Source organism: Acomys minous (assembly GCF_964271855.1).
Source record: "Acomys minous genome assembly, chromosome: 12".
NCBI classification, from domain to species: Eukaryota; Metazoa; Chordata; class Mammalia; order Rodentia; family Muridae; genus Acomys; species Acomys minous.
This window is the reverse complement of record NC_140493.1, coordinates 106,476,288-106,482,108: the sequence shown is the minus strand read 5'-3', so window position 1 is coordinate 106,482,108 and position 5,821 is coordinate 106,476,288. Positions and strand designations below refer to the sequence as shown.

At 51.9% G+C, this 5,821-nt stretch overlaps 1 long non-coding RNA gene across 1 annotated transcript; it reads right to left on the bottom strand.

The window, feature by feature from the left end:
• Nucleotides 1–1,187: 1,187 nt before the first annotated feature.
• Nucleotides 1,188–5,423, bottom strand: LOC311579468. Its single transcript, XR_014773164.1, has 3 exons — nt 5,052–5,423; nt 3,918–3,968; nt 1,188–1,732 (listed from the first exon to the last, which is right to left on the bottom strand). It is a non-coding gene; the product is annotated as an uncharacterized lncRNA (long non-coding RNA).
• Between the last annotated feature and the right edge of the window lie 398 nt (nt 5,424–5,821).

The following is a 5,821-nucleotide window of genomic DNA, read 5'->3' as shown; positions in this document are numbered from 1 at the left end:
CACTATTTTGATACTTAAAAAAAAAAAGATAGACCCTCATGTAGCCCAGGCTATCCTTAAACTGCTAGGTAACCTTGAAATTCTGATCCTTCTGCCTCCACCTCCTGAGGGCTGGGGTTACAGACAAACAGCAATGTACTGAGTTTATGTAGGCTGGGGATCTAACCCAGGGCTCCACCAACGGAGCCACAGCCCAGCCAGGAGCTCAGTAGGACTGATGACCTGTACCAGATCTTGTCTCTGGGGCTGGGGTGAGGCTGTTTGGACTGCTGTGGGATTTTGGCAGGTTCCCTGGTTTGCATACAAGTGATGCCAGATCTCCATAATCCTGAGGAATAAAAATGCCCACACACGTCCCCACACTGTCATCTCCCAAGGCCTAGCAGGACAAAGCCAAGGGATTTTTTATTTATTTTGCTCCTGAGGCTGGAATCCAGAGCTTTGCATGCGCTAGGCTGACACTTTCCTAGTGAGCTACAGTAGTGCCACCCCCAGTCCCATGGCCATGTTATTTATTTCTGAGCCCAGACCACTACCGTTGTTTTTGTTTTTTGTATTTGAGTCAGGGTCTGAACCAACCTGTTACTTCCTATGTGGTTCAAGCTGGTTCTCAAACTCACATCAATCCTCCTGCCTCAGCACCATGGGTGCATGGATAACCACCATGCCCGACTTCAGGCCAGGTCTTTGCTCTCCACTTCCATTTATTATAGTTACCCATAGCCCAGGCGTTCAGCCGAACTTCAGGCAATCAGAGGGTTGCAACACCGAGTTTGGCCTCTGCCCTGGGCTACTCTCAGCCAGGAGCATGGCTAGAAACACTTTTCCACCAGGAAGCCTTGCGCCTGTGTGGGACAGGTAGATGGTTAGGAGGCAGAGACACACCTAAGTCCCTGGTCAGGTGCCCAAGAGAGAGCAAACATTCCTTTAAGCCAACTTAATTTCCTTAGCCATCATTGTTGGCCAGTCCCTGTGTCACCCCCTTGCTGTTATGATGCGTATTTACCCCACATTTCTGTGTCTTTGCCTATGGTCCTCCCACCACAGGGAACCCAAGACTAATAGTGAAGGCAGAGATGAAACAGGGCTCCACATGGGAAGGGGGGCCCTGGAATAGATCACTCAAGCCTGGCAGGGTCACTTTGCCTGAAAATCCACCCCGCTCTTTCCTATGTAACCTTCTAGAATGTGCCAGCTTCCTGCCTAGAAACTTCAGTGGTACAAGAGCAAAGGAGCGGTCAGTTTGGGTAGCTTTAATCGAGGTGCCCTCCCGGGAAGCAGACACTGTTCCTGGAGACAGGCAGTCTGGGATCACACTTGTGTTTGGCTAGGCAGTCTGTAGAACTCTGTGGCCGCGGGGTCTTTCAAGGAGAGGTGTAAATACCTGCTCTGAGTCAGGTCCCTGTAGCCATTTGTGGGCTGGACCACAGCCGTCTTGCTTCTGAGCATCCAGGAGACCCGAGGGACACGGGCCAGCTCATCCCAGCAGGTGGCGCTGTGGCTGTTCACAGGGAGAGTGAGTCCTAGGCAGTGGCCGGAGGCGGCGGGCTACAGAGTGAGCACCCTCCTTTGCCCAGCCTTGGTGAGGCAGCAGGGACCCTGGGAAGCCCCAGGAGTCTCCACCATTGGGGTACAGAGTCGGCACCGACAGATGACGCTTCTTCAATTCCCCTGCCTTACCGCACTGGCCTCTTTCCCTCTTCTAGCGGCACCGCTAGCATCCAATCTGCTCCTGTAAAAAGAACAGATTGGACTGGTCTCCCAGCAGCAAGGAAAGTAATATTGAGGCCGAGGAGAATCCATCTTGAGTGCAAGGGACAGACACCCCTCCTATATATCAACATGTGCCAGGGTGAGAGGACGTTGGAGAGGAAAGAGAAAGGGCACCGTCCCTTCAGAGAGCAGGGCAGGGGCCAGCCTATCGCTGTGTATATATCTTGCATTATGCAGCGTGGGAGAGAAAATCAATAGAGCTGTCAGCAGTTAATGCATTCAGGCCTGCCACCGTCCCCACCCCGGGATGCTCCAGACGGATGTTTCAAATTAAACAACAGGGAAGGGAGAGGGGCGCGGGAGGCCAGGAGACATACACCCTGACAGGCCAGAGGAAAGCAGAGGCACAACTGAGGGGCTGAGGAAATTAAAGTCCATCAATCACAAGGCGTAGAGAGCACCCCCCTGGCATGAATGACAGTTAAGATGCTCGGCGTCAGCAGTAGCGTCCGATCAGTTGCAGGTTACGGGTTCCTCTGCCTGGTGGGAGTCCCTGGAGAGGCTGGTGGCTGGCCAGTGTCATTCTCTGATTGGACCCTCAGGAGCAGAGGTGGGAGAGGAGCACAGGCTTCTTGCCTTGCTGGGGTGTGTGTGTGTGTGTGTGTGTGTGTGTGTGTGTGTGTGTGTGCCGCACCGGGATGGAAGGGTGGGCAGGACACTGTGGTGGTAGTGGCGTGGGGGGGGTGGTGGTGGAGGGGGAGAGTGGCACATTGCTCACTGATGACCATTCCTGGACAGCTCCCCAAAGTTTAAGCTTTTCCTTTGTCCCACAAGAATGGGTCTCAGAGTACCCCCACTCTGCTTGGTCACCCCCATCTATTTCCCCTCTGCTTCATCTATCTCAGTGTACCTGCCAAGCCTGCAGTCCTTGAAAAGGAATGAGGGAGAGAGAGAAGTAGGAGACTGAAATATTGAGTAGCATTCCTGTCATCTTTTCATCCTACGCTTCCTTGCCAGAAGGAAAGAGTAAGCCACACACCTGAGTAAAGGGCAGAAGCTCCCTGGGTCCCCGAGACCTGTCCTCAATGGCCTGTGGGCCTCTGAGGTCTCATCAGGAAACTGGTCAAGCCAGGGGTTGTTTGAGGTAGGTTTAGGAGGATAGGGGCGGGGATGAGGGTGGGGTGCAGGGCCCCAGGTGACTGACGCTGAGATTAGGTGAGTAGTAAAGGCTTGAGGTACCAGCAGGACATTGCCGCCAGAGCCTCAGACAGCCCAGGATGCAAAGAGTGTGGAACCTCAGCCTAGGTACTCCCTACAGAGGGAGCTGGGGATTGAACAAGCTTTGTTCCTTCTCTTACTCTGCCTTAACAGAGGGTTTCATTAATAGAAACTAACAGGCTCATGAAGTGCTGGTTTTGGCTAGAACACTATGTTACTGCCCCCATCAGAGTCCCAAGGCAGAGAACATGCCAGGATTGAGCTGGCTTTCTGAGCTCTTGTTCTTGTTTGTTTGTTTGTTTGTTTTTTGAGACAGGGTTTCTCTGTATAGCCTTGGCTGTCCTGGGCTCACTTGGTAGACCGGGTTGGCCTCGAACTCACAGCGATCTATCTGCCTTTGCCTCCCGAGTGCTGGGATTAAAGGCGTGCGGCACCACCGTCCAACCTGAGCTCTTGTTCTTTATTTAAGCTCTTACCAGCCCTTGCTCCCCCATCTCCCTCTACCTTTTCCAATTCCCCTGTCCCTCATCCCTCTCTCCAAGGCTGGGCCTTCAGCTCTAGGAAGACATCAAAGATGGAAGAGAGCTCTGGCCAGCTCTCTGGCTCCTGGTTGGCACAGCCCAATCTGCTGCCTCTTGCCTCCCACACAGCTACGCTGCCCACCCCCCCTCCGTATCCAGAGAAACACAGACCCAGGGTTGCTTCCTTGCGCAACAGTGCCCAAGACAGGTTCTACCAATTACCACTGGTGACCGAGTTTCCAAAAGCAATTACCAGCGCACCGCAATGCCTCTAAGGTGTGGAGCTGAGAGAGAGATCTGGGGGTACCCAGCTGGAAACGGAGGCTCCAGGGCGTGTGGGCAGCATAAATAGAGGCAGCGCAGGCCCGTGCACAGGGACCTGCCTCTGTGTGCAATGGCAGGGAGAGCCCAGAGAGGGAAGAGGAAGGCACAGGAGGAGCACAGCCCTGCAAGCCAAGAACCCACGCTTTAGGCGACTTCTTTCTCTCTCTCTTCCTGTATCTTCTCTGGTAGTCCCTGGAATGGAAATACAATGCTTGTGAGTCTACACTTGTCTTGAAAAGGTGTGGGGTGAAAGGCTGAAGACTGATTGCCCCAATGAAGGAGAGAATTCGGTGACTATCCAGGCAGTCTGCTCTCTCTGTACCCTGCAACTTGGAAGTTGCCTGCCAGCACTTCCTTTATTAGATAGATTTTCCTTCTTGGGTCTCTGATGGGATTGAAGACTAGATAGCCACAGTGTTACTAGAAGCTTGAGTAGATTAATAATTACAATTTCTCATGAAAGAAAAGGACTCTCTTTGGTAGGATAGTGGTATACTTTCCCTTAGGTTAACAAGTATAAAAGGACTTTGTTATGTTCTTGATTCCTGATGAGTATGTATATATGTATATATGTGTATATAGTTCTTAATTTTTTAGAGAGAAGGGTGAGGTGTGGGAAAGATTAAGCTTTGTCGCAGGTGGAAGCAGTCTTGGCGGGCTTTACCCTTGGGGCACACCATGAATACCTTGTGAGAGACTGTTTGGAGCCTTCCTGGGCTTGGAATTCAGGAAGCCTACCTAGGAACCCCACCGTGGCTATTGTTTTCCTAATTGACCCTCAAAGGGAGAAGGGACCGCCCTTTGCATATGACTGGGAAGGTGGGGGAGAGAAAAACTAGAGGTAGGAGGAAGAAGGGGAAGGCTCGGAGAGAGAGGAAGGGACCGGACCAGCTCGTGGGACTGAGACACCTAAGGACCCGTCCTGCCGAACGGATTCCAAGAGGTTTTAATCTTCTGTCCCTTTAACCTTTTTTTTCTTCTTGTATATGCTAGTTGGGTTGTATAATAAAGTTTAATTGTTAATAAACTGAGCCAACAGTGAAGCTCATTGCCAGGGGTCTCCATGATTATCAGATGTCACTGCCACCTCCTCTAGAAAGGACATCCTATTCCTACCTATAGAGACTGCAAAACCTTTGAAGAAGGAAGGAAAGAGGTAGTGGGAGTAACCGTGACCTGTTCCCCAGAGTCCAGGCCTTCAAGCTAAGGCTATGTCTCTGCCGCACGCCCCACTCTGCCTGCCTTCAGAATTGCTCAAGCCTAGGCGGCCCTTACCTTCCCAGTAGCCTGTGCCTTCAGGGGAGATGGAGGAGAAGCAGGGATTATAGGTGGAGGAGGAGGAAGTGTGTTAGATGCTGGCCAGGTGAGTGTCTACTTCCTCCCTGCGGTCCTGCCCTGAGCTCCCGCTCAGAGGCCTCTGGCTGACAGGCTGTTCTGCTCTAAACGGACCAAGACTGCTGCAGTTGACTGGTTCTGACCTTGGGTGAAGTCTTCAGCCAGGCTTCTCCATAGAGGAGTGGCTGCAATCGCTTGTCCATTTGGCCTCAGATTTGGAGAAGGGGCCGAGATAAGGTTCAAAGAGCTTGCTGGGACAGCAGAGCATGTGTTGCTGCAGTGGAGTGAGTATGGACAAGTCGGAGCGGCCGCCGGCTGACTTCCTAGTCCTTGCGAAATGAGCAGCCAGGCTTCATGTGGCACTTGAGGGGCCTCCTCCTACCTCCCTTCCCACGTAGTCTCACTTCTTCCTCTAGCTGTTTTGAATTGATTTTTTTTTTTTAAGGAAGAAGACTAAATGATCCCAAAGGCAGAAGGGGAATGTGAGCTGAAGTTTCCTGAAAAAAACAAAACAAAACAGAGCACACCTGTGGTAAACATCTTCCTAGGCTGGCTGGCTGTGGAGGGCAGGTCTGGAGCGAGATTCAGATTCGTTGTGGGCTGTCTTTGACTTTCTACAGAGCCGTTTGTTTTCCACCTCTGTGTGTGATCTGGTTGTAACTACTACTTAGTGAACTGTTCCAGAGTATATGAACAGACCCCTCCCTTCT